The 15,071-nt window shown below is 46.8% G+C and overlaps 1 protein-coding gene across 2 annotated transcripts in view; it reads left to right on the forward strand.

The window, feature by feature from the left end:
* Edaradd (EDAR associated via death domain) overlaps window positions 1–15,071 on the forward strand; it is a 53,565-nt gene that overhangs the window by 21,570 nt on the left and 16,924 nt on the right. The gene's annotated exons all lie outside the window — the stretch shown is intronic.

The raw sequence follows: 15,071 nt of genomic DNA on the forward strand, positions 1-15,071 counted from the left end.
CCACCTCTGTTCGCTTGCTGGGGCATACCAGCAAAGTTGCGCAATCCCTGAAATCTGCTAAGATCTGGTTGAAGCATTAAATGTCTCAGAAGCATGTCTTGCCCCAAGACAGGCTGGTTCATACCTGTTCCTTTCATAAACCAAGTTGATTTTTAACAAGTTTTGTTTGGTCTTGCTCTAAAAACATCAGTCTATAATAAATCTTCAGTAATGATATTCTTGGGCAAGCAGATCACCTCTGTGGTAAAGTGAAGTTAGTATTTGGTAGAACAAGTAATTTTAATTGCAAAACACAGCCAATGGTGCTTTTAATGGGGGGAGCAGGGGCTCAGCTGCAGACTGTGAATGTGGGACTCTTCCTCCCAGTTTTCACAGTCAGCACCTTCCTCGAAATGACAACCTAGTGACTTGCTGAATTTGTACTTTTCGATAAACCCAAAGTAAAAATTTTCCCTTCCAAGTAGCCTTCAATATCTTTTTCTCCTTACCTTTTTTTTGTGTGTGTGTGACACGACATAGGTTTCCTTGAAATTGAAAAGAATGATGTGTTTATTTTTAGGGGTTTTCCAAAATCACTTCAGATTAGGTGTAGATCAGTGTTTTCCCTAACATTAGTGTTACAGTTCTGGCTATATCACTAAGGACTGTCCTCAAAGATGAAAATGTATGTATCAACTAAAAAAAGGAGGAAAGATCTATTTGAGACTTCTGAAGTTCTATTTTAAAATCAAATGTCTTCTCTTCCTGTAAAAGTGGAAATACAAAGCTAGCTACTTCAGTTGGCTATTTCTTTTATAATCTATAAGATTTGTTCTAACTGCTAGAGACAGAAAGATTCTTTGAAACTAACTTGGCACTTAGAACAAAGAAAACTCACTAGGGAAGAAACATTTAAAGAGGAGAGAGAGAGAAAAAAAAAACAAAAAAGGTAATCTACCCTCCATTTTCTATAGTTGAGACACTAAAACAAGCTGGAAACGATTCTTGGTTTGAACACTAATATCCTCTCCCAGTAAGGCTTAATTTCAACTGCCTTTCTCTGATTCCTGATGCACCTGATGTCTAAGACAAAGCTGTGGGAATGACCCTCCTCTTTCAGTCATTCACTCGATGCCCTGAGTACTAGAGCTGCCCTGCCCTGCAATTATTGATTATTGACTATGGAATCTGAGACCATCTGGACTCAGGTTTTCTGTTTTTGATGTGTGTGGTGCTGGGGAGGGGACTCCAGGCCTCCTGTATGCCAGGCAGGCTCTCTACCACCTAGCCATGTCCCAAGCTGTGGACTGAGTGCTCTTGGACATAAGGCAGCAGGAGGGGGTGAAGGGAGGCAGGAGCCCTGGCAGAACTTACAGATTTGCTGGGGAGGACTGCAAAGAAGATGAGATCCCAGGAGGTGGGCTCGCTGTTCAAAGGATCCAGAGGACATTTCCTGTGACCTTCATCACCAGGCAGTGACATTCTTAACTTTTCTACACACACAAGCACATGGGCTAATGAGGAAGTGCAGAATTGGATCCAGTTTGTAGTCAGGAACCCGTGCCAAGCAGGGTCTGAAGTAACACTGAAAATGAGGAAAATAGTCAATATTTAAATTGGAGCTGAGAGGCCATGGAAGGACCAACACTTTCCTCCATGTTGTTTTCTTGGCTTTACAAAACTAAGGGTTTTATTTTTAAGTTTTAGAAACCACATTAATGATTGGCCCCTATAGTTATCCTAATGTGAGATGTTATAATAAGAAAAAGTGAGTGTAGCATACATAGGAGCTCTTCCGACTGTCTTCTCAAACTTTCTGTAAATCTAAAACTATTCTAAAATAAAAAGTTTATTTTAAAATGAAGATGATAAATAAAATTCAGTAGGAAAGTGGAAGAACTCACCCACGATTCTACCATTCAGTACAAACTATTTGTCACTTGGATAAATTCCCACCTACATTTTTATGTGCAGTTATAAAGAAAACTGCAAATAATTGCATGTTGTTCTCTTCCCGGGTTTTGTTGTTTGATACTTTGTGGGCACTTCACTCAGCATACCATCCACCCTGTGGCTCCATGTGGCTCACTGTCCTGGTCAGTGGCAGCAACATAGGATCACGTGTGACTTGGAAATGGTGCTGGGGGTGATGAGCCAGGGCCAGAGTCCTCTGGTGGTGGGATGGTGTGAGTGAGGCTGTGAGGGGACTCTGTGACAGTGGGTGTGGCCAGGAGCTGCAGCTGTCCTTGAAGACCTTAGGAGTGGGCTGGAAGGATAGTGAATGGCGGGACCCTGGAGCCTTGAGTGTGAGAGAGGGGTGAGTGGAAGGGGTTGGCCTCTTGACCATATCTGGGACCCCAGGAGACAGGCAAGATGAGACAGGCTGGAAGAAAGTTGCTATTAACAGTGTAAACAGAGAATTCAGGGAGGTCAGGTCTGTGTGTGCTGGGGAGGAGGAGATGGTTCCATGGGAGCTTCAGAGGGTCCTGGGAATGTTCTCCTAGCAGAGGCGTGTTCAGGGCTGGGTAGGGAGAAACTCTGAGGCTGGAGACCCCAACCACCATTGTGGTCATTCAAGGAGGGCCTGGATTCAAGCTTGGAAGGGGGAAACCAGAAGGCAAATGTGCAATTCGAAACCCTTCTGTCAGGGAGCAAGGGCTGCTGTGACCGGGCCCTGCCCCTCGTGTGGGCCAGCTGAGGGGACTCAGTTCTGGAGGCCACTGTCTGAAATCAGGGAGGCAGTGTGGGAAGGATCTGCTCCTGGTGTACCAATGGCCCTTTCCCTAGGACACCAGTCATTTCAGGTTAGGGCCCCCTGCCCCGTGACCTCATTGTGAGTCTTTTTTTCCACTGTATCTGTAAACAAAGCACCTTCTGAGGTACAAAGGCTCAGGGGACCTCTGCAGGGACTTCAGTCAATCTACAAGATGGGAAAGTAAAACAAAATGAGGACTACTCAGCAGCAACACATCCCAAAGGAAGATGAACAGGCCCAGCAGCCGGCAGGACTGAGGGAGAGAGGTACTGCAGGTTGCCTGTGTCCCAGCCTGTGGCCAGGCCTGTGGTGGGGCTGTCAGTGGGAAGGTGGCTTGTCTGGCCAGTGGAAAAGCAAAGGCATAGTCAGAAGCAACAGAAGTTGAAGCTTCTGTGTCCCCCCACACCCTGGGGACCCATCTCATCTAGCCAGTGGATTGTTCTTTGTTTTTGTTTGTTTGTTTGTTTTTTTCCTATTTTTCTTTTTAGAATTCAATGCACTTAATTTTTTTAGAGCAGTTTTAGATTCACAGCAAAATGGAGAGAAAAGGACAGAGATTTCTCATTTGCCACCTGCCCCTACACACACAGCCTTCCCCTCTGTCCACATCCCCTTAATGCCCAGCCACGCTTGTTATGGTCAGTGAACCCGTGGAGACAGTCATTATCTCCAGAAGTCTTAGTGTCCATTAGGGTCACGTGGTATGTGCCTTCTGTGGCTTTGGCCTTTTGTGTCATGATTGTAGGATAGTTTCACTTGCCTGAAAAAATCACTCAGTTCTGCCTTTTTGTTCCTCCCCTATCCCCTGGCAACCTAGGATCTTTTCTCTGGCTCCATAGTCTTGCCTTTTCCAGAATGTCCTGGAGGTGGCGTCACACACACATATGGCCTTTTCAAACTGGCTGCTTTCACTTTCAGTGTGCCCCCAGGGTTCCTCGGGCCTCTTCATGGCCTAGAGCACTGCTTTCCAGGGCTGAGTGACATCCATTGTCACTTAGCCACTCACCTGCTCAAGGTCATCCTAATTGTTTCAAATTTGGATTATGAAGAAAGCTGCCGTCCACATGCATGTGCACTGTCTGTGTTAATTCCTCTGTGAATGCTGGCTCATGGGGTAAGAGGGAGCTGACTTTTGTAAGAAGCAGCTGGCTGTCTTCCCAAGAGCCTGTTCTGTTTTTGGTTCCTGCAGGGGATGAAAGAGCCCCTGCTGCTGCCCCTGTCCTCCAGCATCTGGAGTTCTGGGCCCTGGCCATTCCAGCAGCTGCCTGCTGGTGTCTGTTGTCGTTTTGTTCACATTTCCTTGATGACACAGGACTGGAACATCTTTTCACACGCGGAGTTTCCACCTGTGTGTCTTCTTCCATGGGTGTCTGCTCAGGCCTTTCTCAATTTTGGTTGGTTTGTGTTCTTCTTGTTGAGTTTGAGGTTTCTTTGAATATTTATCAAATATATCTTTTACAGATATTTTTTCCCAGTCTGTGTCTTGCCTTGTCTGTCCTTTTGACAGTGTCCTTTGCCAAGCCAAAAATTTTAATTTTATCAAAGTTGGTTTATCAGCTCTTTGCTTCGTGGGTGGTGCCTTTGCTGTTGAACCTCAGAAGTCACTGCTGAGGTCATCTAGATTTTCTCCTGTGTGTTATACCTTTAGGTCTGTCATCCAGATGGAGCTGGTTTTGTGAAGGGCGAGAGGTCTTGTGCTCGCGCGTTCTCTCTCTCTCTCTCTCTCCATGGATGTCCAGTTGTTTCAGCACCTGTTTTTTTTTTTTTTTTTTCTTTTTTTTTTAATACTAGCCTTGCCATGCTCCTTTGTCAAAGACCACTTGACATACTTGTGTGAGCTGACTTCTGGACTCTCCTTTCTGTTCCACTGATGTATCTGTGTGTTCTTCCCCGCACCTCTATTGGGGGCCACTGCAACTTTGTAGGTCTGAAAGTCGATGGCATGAGTCCCCGCACTGCAGTCCTTCAGGTGGCTCTCTGGGTCTATCAACTGTCCATATGAACTTTAGAATTATTTTCTCCATACCCAAAACATAACTTGCTGGGATTTTAGTTGGGATTGTGTTGATTCAGAGCATCGGCTGGGAGACCTGGCATCTGGACAGCACTGCCCTGCCATTACTGCCCCACTGTTTACACACCTCCTTGTCATGGAGGCCATGCCTGTCCTGTCCTGCTTGCACAGTGGGTACTCACTGTAGTGTCTGAATGACAGTATTCTCAGGTTGTGCTAGGTCCTGCTCACAACACTGGGATCAAGGTGGTAAAAAGGATGGCAGATTCCCTGCCATCTGGACCTGACATTCTAGTGCATGAGGAGGCAACTCTCTGTCCACTGGCCCTGTGACCTATATAGCACCCCCAAGCCTCTCAGTTCCTTTGTTTCCCCCATCTGTAAAGCAGTGGGGCCACACCAGTAGTACCTACTCAAAGCGTTGTGGTGACAAAGTGAACTAATACTTTTCAAGCTCTTGAAATATCAAGTACATCATCAATGCCTGATGCAACGAATAGATGAGATTAACCAGGAGCAGATTTGCACCGCACAGAGCACTTCCAATGGTAACAGGTGCTGCGGAGAAGAATAGAGCAGAGACGGGCCTGGGGAGTGCTGTTTTTAATTGGGAATCTGAAACAAACAGCTGTGCTCAAGGGACTCTTAGAAAATCTTAAAGAAAGCAGAGGAAGCGGGAGGAGTGGCGAAATCACAGGCTGTGCCAACTCGGGTTCAGGAAGCCTGGCCTCTCCTGCTGCACCATGGTGGTGTGAGCAGAAGGTTTGCAGAGGATGCACAGAGACAGCTTCCTCCCTCCAGAAACCCAGGGTGGAGCTGAGCTGGCGAGGCCTGTGCATGGGGGACAGGCACAGCTCAAGAACTGGCTGCAGGGCTCCTTCAGACACAGGCACCCCAGGACTGGCACACTGTAGGTATTCCGGGACTCCCTCCTACAGGGGGTCCATACCATTTCTGAGCAGTGGAGAAGAGGCAATAGCCAGAGCACACAGCTGGCCAGTTGGCAGCCATTGAGAACAGAGGCCGCCGGCGAGGTAGAGGGAAGGAAGTGGGCCAGGTGCAGAGGCTTTGAGCTTCCAGACAGCAAGAGCAGGCAACCCAGCCTTCCTTCTCCCTGTCCCTGCCCCCAGCTGTCCTTCTCATGGAGGGAGTAATTTTTAAAAGCCTCCTAGGTGATTCCACCCCCAAATAAAATAATTGAACAGGAGGATAAATCTCTGTCCTTGGGTTAAATTTCCCTGTTCCAGGGTCCACTTGGCCATGGAAACATCCCACCAACAGGCAGCCGCAGTCAGCTTCTCTCCCTCTTGCACACACAGTGGCCAAAGGGGTAGGCTGTGGGTACCCACAGGCGATGGTCACCCAGTGGGGAGGGAGACCTGGTCTCCTCTGCTGGCAAGCACCCCTCAAGAGGCCCTTGGGTGGGGCTGAGAGCAGCTCTCTGTAGAATGTAGACACCCCACTATCCTCTGCTTGGGTCCGCAGAACTCTTCAGACACCAGGAAAACATCTTCTGGCATATTCTGCTGCAGCCTATGCCACTGGATTACGACAGATTTCCCTGATAAGGGACTTGGAGATAGCTTCAGGTTTTTATTTTTCTGTTAAAAATACTGCTTAGGTGAACACTGGAGTTTTGGTCCCTGCCGGTCAGCCCCTGGTAAGGCTGTCTGCTTCCTTAGGCCACACTGATGTCGGTATTTACAGAAGAGACCCAGGCCCAGACTGCCGGTTCCTTCTTCCATGAAGCAAGCCAAAGGGCCCTATGTCCATTTCTCATTTAAAAAAAAAAAAAAGTCACCAAATAGGAAAACCACAAGGCGTATTTGTTGAAAGCCCAGCAGTAAGCAATTAATTTCTTTGAAATTAAATAAGTCTTTTAAATAAAATTCAAAAAATCTTACAATTATATTCTAAAAAATAAATAAATATTTTAAAAATAAAGTTCTGCATTATGTTACCCAAAATAAGTGGAGGGCTAGGGACTATGGAAGCCCAAGCTTGCTTGTCTGTTGTTGGTATTACAATATGGTGGCCGACACAGAAGTTTTCAGTCCATCATTTGCCAGAAAACTGTCTTAATTGATAAATGATGCTTAAATAGCTGCTCAAGAAATGGGAACTAATTTCATATCTTTTTTTTTTTCCACCAAAGTTTTGTATTTCCAAGGACACATATTTTGTATCTTAGGTAGGATTCCCCTGTGGCTTTGACCTCTCCCACTGCCATACCTTCCTTTGGGATTCCAGGATTCCCCCCTTCTTCCTAGCTCCCTGCACACCCTGACATAAAGAGGCACAGCCTTCTCTATTGAACCTTACCCTAAGCTGAGCGCCGGCCAGTGGTATATTGGAGGGTGGCTTAGCGTTGCTAACTGTACAGTTTAGGAAATGGGTCTGGGCCCACTTACCCAGTTTGGCAAGTTGACATCTTTAGAGTTTGCCTTGGTTTGAATGGGTTCTTGGATTTGTGTTTTGGAACATTTGTCCTCAGTGTGGCAGTATTAAGAGGTAGGGAGATGGGTGCGATGGCACACTTGTAATCCCAGAGGCTTGAGAGGCTGAGGCAAGAGAATTGCAAATTCAAAGCCAGACTTGGCAATTTAGAGAGGCCCTAAGCAACTTAGCAAGACCTGTCTCAAAATAAAAAAAATAAAAATAGGTTGGGTATGTGGCTCAGTGGTTGGGCACCCCTGGGCTCAATCCCTGGTACCAAAAACAAATTTTTTAATAAACAAATTAAAGTTTTTAAAAAATGGTAAGGGATCTATAAAAGGTGATCAGTTCACGGAGGCAGCGCCCACGTGAATAGATTAATATCATTCTCAGAGTGAGTTGATGATCGCAAGAGCAAGTTCTTATGAAGCAAGGCTGCCCCGTGTTTTTCCTCTCCTCCCGCGTACTCGGTCCCTTTCTGCCATGGTGTGGTGTATACAGCATGAGGCCCTCAACCAGCTGTGGCCCCTCCACCTTGAACTTCCCAGACTCCAGAACTGTAAGCCAAACTTTTTTTCTTTATAAATTTCCCAGTCCTTTATGAAATTCAATTATAGCAACAGAAAACAGACTAAGGCAGCTAACAAGGACCCAAGAAGTCATTCTCTTGACTCCCTTACTTACAGAGGAGGGAACCTGAGGCAGTTGATGATGGGCAGAGTTGGAGTCTGTGACTTTGTCCAGCACCACCCCCCCACTCCCAGACTTGTTAACAGTCAGTGTTACCAAGGTCACCTTGCCTAAATCTAAGGAGATAGTAGGCTTTTCCACTTTTTCACCAGATATTAATTCTGGTGATTAATATCAGACTGCAGAATAGCATGTGTGAATGGTTCTAGAGCAGAATCAGTAAATGGAGGGGTCATCCTGCCTTTCTTTACAGTAGGCAGAATTCCGTCCAACAGCCTCATTGCCTCGGCAGAGCAGTGGCCCATCAGATTCTGCAAACTGGAAGCAATTATGTGCGTGATAATAACAGGGCATGGGCCCAGCCAGCCCTGTGTAGCTGGTGTCTGATGTGAGTCACCTGGCAGGCCTCTACATGCTCCTTTTGGTATTCAGCAATCCTGGCAAGCTCTAACAGAATCTGTTTAATTGATTGGTAAGTCCTTTAGCTTTTTTCTCTAAGGGAAAAATCAGATAGCTCTGGTTTGTTTGGTAATACTTACTTTACCTCTGATATGGAATGTATACAATGAAGAGCCGGTGCTAGCAGGTAACTATAAACTTGCCCTGGGATATGTACTTGGTATCTTTAACTCTGATGAGAGGGACTCACTTAACCATTCAGCTAGTCTGACAGTCCTAACAGATAGCCCTTTCTTAAGCCAGGCCATGAAAGGGCCCTTGACACGGTGCTGTCTGGGTACCTAGGAGGAGAGCAGGACTCTCAAGGGGTTGATTTCACAGGATGGAGATTACTGCTCTGTGCTTTGAACTTGGCCTTGAACCCTGTTCCCTCTGTTCTTTGTGGATCAGCCTTCCACATTAGCCTACAGAGCTAGCCATCCTGCCTCTAAGAAGGGGATCTAGGGTGCTACATTAGGATAGACACGCTAACCACTAGATATGAGTAACACCAGTGAAGATGGCTCGGATCTTTAAAAGCCATGGAACTTCCACCTTTTGGGAATCTTGGATGGTTTTGCCCAAAGCAGGTGAACCTGACTGTGCCTCTGCTTGTTGGTGCTGCACTTCCTCAGAGTATGCTGTCTTATCTTTCTAGACTAAGTTTATTTGTCCCAGGCCGTGAGCTTGCTGTGACCCTTCTCCTCTTCACGCACACACCATCCACAGCCATGATCTCTTAGATCACGCTGTCACTGGGAACAAGCCCTCTAGCCCAGACTCCAAGCTCCCATCTCTGACCTCAGCCTTGCCTCCTGTGTCTTCCAGTCCCCTCCCTCCCTCTGCAGGTATGTTTAGCCTTCACGCGTCCCGTGTTCAAGTGTCCGCTCTCCTGGCCTCACTCACAGCCTGTGGAGAGGCTCCTGCTTTCCCGGCCTCTCATCCCTGTTCCCGGCCCTCCTCTGACTTCAGTGAACCCGGCTTGATGCCCCGGTCAGCACTTGCTGGTTTCTTGCAAACTTGCCTTGCCCGGTCCTAGGCTTGGGTGGACCAGGACCCACCTGCTTCCTCTGTTGACTGGAGAAAATAATGGATGTAAGTTGCTATTCCCATCTGTCCTATGATGAGTCCCTACCACCATCCAGGGCCTAGAGGATATTTTTGTATAATGAAATTTCCCAGAATCGAAATTCTAGAAGAAAAATCACAGTATTCTTATTTGATCTGGCCTATTAATGCTAAAGGCTTTGACTTATTTCTGCTCGTGAACGCATCAAGATAAAATGTCAGAGGTAAGACATGGAGAAGCCCAGGGTGATGCTGCCTTCTCGGCACCTAGTTGCTTCCCAAGGACACACAGGGGCTTTCAGAGTTCCCAGTGAAGTCAGCGGCTCTCCATCTGACCAGCTCCACTGCCTTGACACGGGGGTTCTCCTCATTCTCCTTAAGGGCTGTGTTGACTAACGCCTTTGGAGTTCATGGTGGGTTAGAGTGTCCCTCAGACTTCAGTTGGCAGGTTTCAGGTGTGGCCACCCTCACACTTGTCGGGATCTGAACTGGCACACTTTTTAGAAAATTATTTGGTAGCACCCACAACTAATGGATCTAGCAGTCTCCCTTTGGGGATACCATTACAGAAATCAAAGGGAGGTCAAGACCGTTGCAACCCTCACAACAAGAGTGCATCTCTTCCGGGCCCACTGGCAGGAACTGGTTGAGTGGACACTGCAACATTATTAAACATTAAGGAGAGAGACAGCTAGCTTTGAAAACTGTGTGTGATATATTGTTAAACAGATGAAGCCATTTGTAGACCAATATGGTTTAGGACTTAAAAATGTTTCTGCGGATGGTGACTATGGCCATATGTCACTAAGGTGACTCAGGGATCAGAAAGGATGTGTGTAGACTGTCACCAGTAACCTGTCAGGGCTAGGTGGAATTGCAGGATGGGATGAGAGATTGACAGAAAAGAATTATTGCATCTCTTTTTGCTTTGTTTAAAAAAAAAAAAAAAAAAAAGCTAGGCACTGTAGTGCATCCTATAATTCCAGTAGCTAGGGAGGATGAGACTGGAGATTCGTGAGTTCAAAGCCAGCCTCAGCAATTCAGTGAGGCATTAAGCAACTCAGTAAGACCCTGTCTCTAAATAAAATACAAAAAAGGGCTGGGGATGTGGCTCAGTAGTCAAGTGTGCCTGAGTGCAATCCCCAGTACCAAAAAAAAAAAAAGCATGATTTTGAGTAGTTTTTCAAATTAAAAATAAAGTCTTAGGATAAACCACTTAATAAATATTAAGGCTCAGAGCGCTTTTCATTCAGTGACACATGGCACTAGGAGGCTCTCTTCAGCCAGAACGTGATAAGCACCACAGGAAAAGCGCAGAGCAGGGAGAGTGTTGACGCTGCCTTCCGTCACCCCTGCGCCTGGCATCACTTGCCTCCTGTCGCCAGGGATTGGGAAAGGAACAGACACCTGCGAAAGCTCTGCCTCTGCAGTACCGCACCCCGTGGTCTACCTCCATGTTCGTGTACAGACCAGAATCTCCTGCACAATCCTTTGTGACATTTCTGAACAGTGATTGAGTGTGCTTCACACACAAAGGGAAAGCCTGTTGATATTTCATCTTTGAACCATAGCAGACGTGTGAACTTACACCCGAGCGTGCCCTGCTGGGTGGCAGAGTCGCTGTGGTCCTTGACCCCCACTTCAACTCCTGCTGGAGGAAAGAGCTAAACGTGCCCAGTGACCTGTCAGGGCTCTCAGATGTGTGTTCTTCCCATTTAGTTCTTCATCCTCAGTGGAACGCCCCAACCCCAAGGTCTCCCCCGACTCCCTGCCCACCTTTGTGCCGTCTTTATTCTGTGTGTGCTCTTCAACACTTGGTTCCTGTGATATCAGTAATCATACCTGTCTTTGTTCCATTCCTCGATTTCAATCTTGAGGCAGCAGGCCTCAGTCTCTACATGCCAGGGCTGAGAATGTTTCTTACACAGAGTAGGTGCTCAGTAAATGTATCTCAAATTAACTACATTTCTGAAAGCCAGTTTCCTGAATATACTTTCAGATAATTGAATACATGTCCATTTTTCTATAGATATATTTCAACAAAAAGTAAAAATGGATATTGTTGTTGCAATTATAGCAATTGATTTGCAGAAAAATAACTGATATAAATTGGTTTTCTTAGGAGGTGGTTCACAGTGTAGTAGGAGTATTTTGAGGTGGAGGTTGGTAACTGTTCGGCAGAGTCACGCAGGTAATGGGTCTGCCTTGGGAGTTCTCACCACTAAAAGCTACTTGGCTTTCAATGGCCAGGTGACACGAGAAGGTTTTGCATAGTCTAAACCCTTGTTAGAAAAGCTCTGTTTTAGAATCTTTTCAGGTTCTTTTTTTTAATATATATTTTTTTAGTTTTAGATGGACACATACTTTTATTTATTTTTATGTGGTGCTGAGGATCGAACCCAGTGCCTCCCACATGCAAGGCAAGCGCTCTGCCACTGAGCCACACCGCAGCCCCTTTTCAGGTTCTTGAACCGTAGTGGAGGTTGCCATTGCCCAGTGGGCAGTGACAGCTTGATTTTGGTGTCCATGGTGGCTCCAGCCAGGGTTGGCTCTGTCAGTTTAAGCAACCTAAGGTGTGCTTTCACATTCAGTTCCTTTCCCCTCAGATTGCAGAATGATAAAGACGGGCTCTTTTAGTGCTCCTTCAGCAGCTCGTATACTGGAATTGGACCGATACAGAGACGATTGGTGTGGCCCCTGCACAGGATGACACACGGGGTCCTTATTCAAAGAGGTTAAGGAAAAAAATAGAGAACAAAAAATGAACTCTTTATTAATTAGCCTAAGCATATATATTTAAAGACCAAACTGGACTATCCTGAAAGATACGTTTTGTAGAAAACTAGCTTCTGAGTACCCATGGGTACTCAGCAAAGACCAAGATTTCAATGTGTTTTGTTTGAAAGATCTTTTTAGCATTTTAGTTTGGTCAAACCCAGGGCCTTTCTTGCCCCTCAACACATGCAAGGGAATCGCTCTGCCACTGAGCAATGCCCCCAGACCCTAATCGGCTTTTATAGTTGGTTCATGAACTGGGCAGTCTGCAAAACAGAGGTGATGCAATGGGCATGGCAGAGAATTCAGTTTTTTAAAGGCAGCTTGAGCAGGAAGAAGGGAATAGCACAGCACAAAAGGTGGATGGGTTGACATGAGGTTGTCTCAGATCAGTTTCCTTGTTGGGGTTGGAGCAGAACGGATTCCCTTATCTGCCAGCTCAGGTGGACTTTGGATCAGTTCTTGCAAATCTTGTGTCTTTTTTTTTTTTTTTTTACTGGCCTGTTTGGAGATCTCTCTTCTGGTTCTAGAGGAAGTCGGATCTTGGGAGCTTAGGTTTTACTTTGGTGATGTGGGTTCCTGGCATGAGTGGCTCCATTTTGGGTTGGTTGGTTAGGGTCTACTGTAAGAGTGCAGTTCAAATCAATGGCCTCCTGTGAATCTTATTTAACAGAACTTCCCTATTAATGTCAGTACCCAGTCATGTCATTCCATCCCCAGGTGGGCTACATGTTGAGCTCTGAGTTGAGAGTCTTTCCCAGGCCATGCTCTGGGCCCCAGACTTTCTCTGCTTAGAGTCTGGTGTGAAATCTTCATGTAAATCTTTACAGGCAGCTGTTCTACAGCACACAGAGTTCTCAGCTCCCTGATTAAAAACGGGACCTATCAGCTTATAAACCAAACAGAGGACAAAATTCCTGAAACCTTGCCAATTTTCTCTCTGTTGAAAGAATTCTTGGCAGTAGTTAACACATTTTGCCCAGTACTAAAATAATTCTGTTATATCCACAATGAGAAGGTTTTGTAAAATGGGGTTTTTCTTAGCCTATTTGAATATATAAAATATTGGTGTTCAACCCTGCTTTACTTTAAAACTTATTACAATTTTTAAAAAATAACCCTTACCTGGGTCCCACAATACACCAATTAAATGATAATCTCTTCTCAGAGTTGAGAAAAGTTAACATGTTTCAGGGTGGTAGACGATCTTTCCAAATGCATATGAGTATTAATCTGTTTCCAATTGCTATAATAAATACCTGAGACTGGGTACTTTATAAAGAAAAGAGGTATATGTTGCCAACAGTTTTGGAGGCTGAAAGTCCAAGGTTGGATGGTTCCCTTGTTCCAAGAAACTAGAAGGGCCTCATAGTATCCTGGCAGAGTACATGAGAAAGGGAAGATCACATGGCAAGACAGGAAGCCAGAGAGCTGGGGGGCTCTTTCATAACAACCCTCTCAAGAGACTATAACCAGGGTCTCAGAAAACTAACTTAATCCCTCTGAGCAGGGTCCTAGTACCCTAACGACTTCCACTGGTCCCACCACTTCTCAACATTGCCACACTGGGGACCCAAGCTTCTAGTACATGAATCCTTGGGGACAAACCATATTTGATCCATGCCAATGCTTATTTGGTTTAAATTAATTTATGCACATTTAAAATCACAGATTACTGTAATTTGCAAGTGTAGCTCTCCCCTCTTCTTTCCCATGGGTAAATGCCACTCACAGAGTCCCTCTGACATCCTGGACAGTGTTTGAGCATCTCACCAGGCCATGTGGCCCTGCAGAGGACCCCGCCTTCCCTTTAGATAACTTAGTTGCTTAGGATCTTGCTCAGTTACTGAGGCTGGCCTTGAACTTGAGATCCTCCTGCCTTAGCCTTCAGATCCATTCAGAGCAAGCCTGGGAGAGCTGAGGATTGGCCAGTGGCCCTCACTGGCAGAAAGAACTAGCCAGCAGGTGTGTGGACAGGAATACAGTAGGACCGTAGGGGGCTTGTGGAGATGAGGCCCTAGGGCAGGGTGGCAGGATGGGAGGGGCAGGGAGAGCACTGTGTTGAACTGCAGCCCGTGCCCTGACCTGGACAGTGCTGACAGCATCTGCTGATGACCTCGGCCCTCCCTCCCTCCACAGATACGTGGTGTTAACTGGCTCAGACCTGTGCTAGCCCCAAAGCACAGTTCGACGAGGTACTTGGGGGACACCCAGGCACAAACCCAGACTGGGGGTGGGAGAAGGCACCTAAGGAAGTGCCATCTAAGCTGAGGCCTGGGCAGGCTGAAGGGCTGGGTGGCTGTGGGCAGCTCTCCCTGATCCTTGGGGAAGGCTGCCTTCCCTCTGCCCTCTGCAGGTACTGCTCTCTTGGGCACTGGGCACCACTCCCCACCTCCAAGTCTTGTCTGCTCCTGACCTTCAGAGCCTGGGGCCTTCCTGCACCGGTTTTGGCAAGATCCAGCTGTCACCTCCTGCTTCTTGTCCCTTGTCTGACCTTTCTCCTCATTTCTGCCTCTGCCACCCAAACGTAGGCTCTTCAGTGCCCTTGGCTCGTGCCCACCCAGCCTGCTCTCCACTGCCAGTCTTTTCTCCCATGACCACCTCAACGCCTTATTTCCATCTTCTGTCTGGGCTTCTCCAAGAAACCCCACCAGCATTTCAGACGAGAGGGAGCCTAACTTCCTGTGTTGTCCACGACCTCTCCAAATCCTGTTCCTCTTTCCACCTCCTTGGCCCTGCCCCAGCAGGCCCCTTCTCAGACACCTCTGCGCCCCAGAGACAGCCTCCGATACTTCAGCTGGCAGAAACCTCTTCTCTCTGGTGGTGCCCGTGCCTCCCTTGAGGGCAGGGCCCAGGTCCTTACCTTGGAGTATGGTTCCAACATGGGACTTGAACATCTCGATCGATGCTCGGTGA

This window comes from Marmota flaviventris, chromosome 12, assembly GCF_047511675.1.
Source record: "Marmota flaviventris isolate mMarFla1 chromosome 12, mMarFla1.hap1, whole genome shotgun sequence".
Classification (NCBI taxonomy): domain Eukaryota; kingdom Metazoa; phylum Chordata; class Mammalia; order Rodentia; family Sciuridae; genus Marmota; species Marmota flaviventris.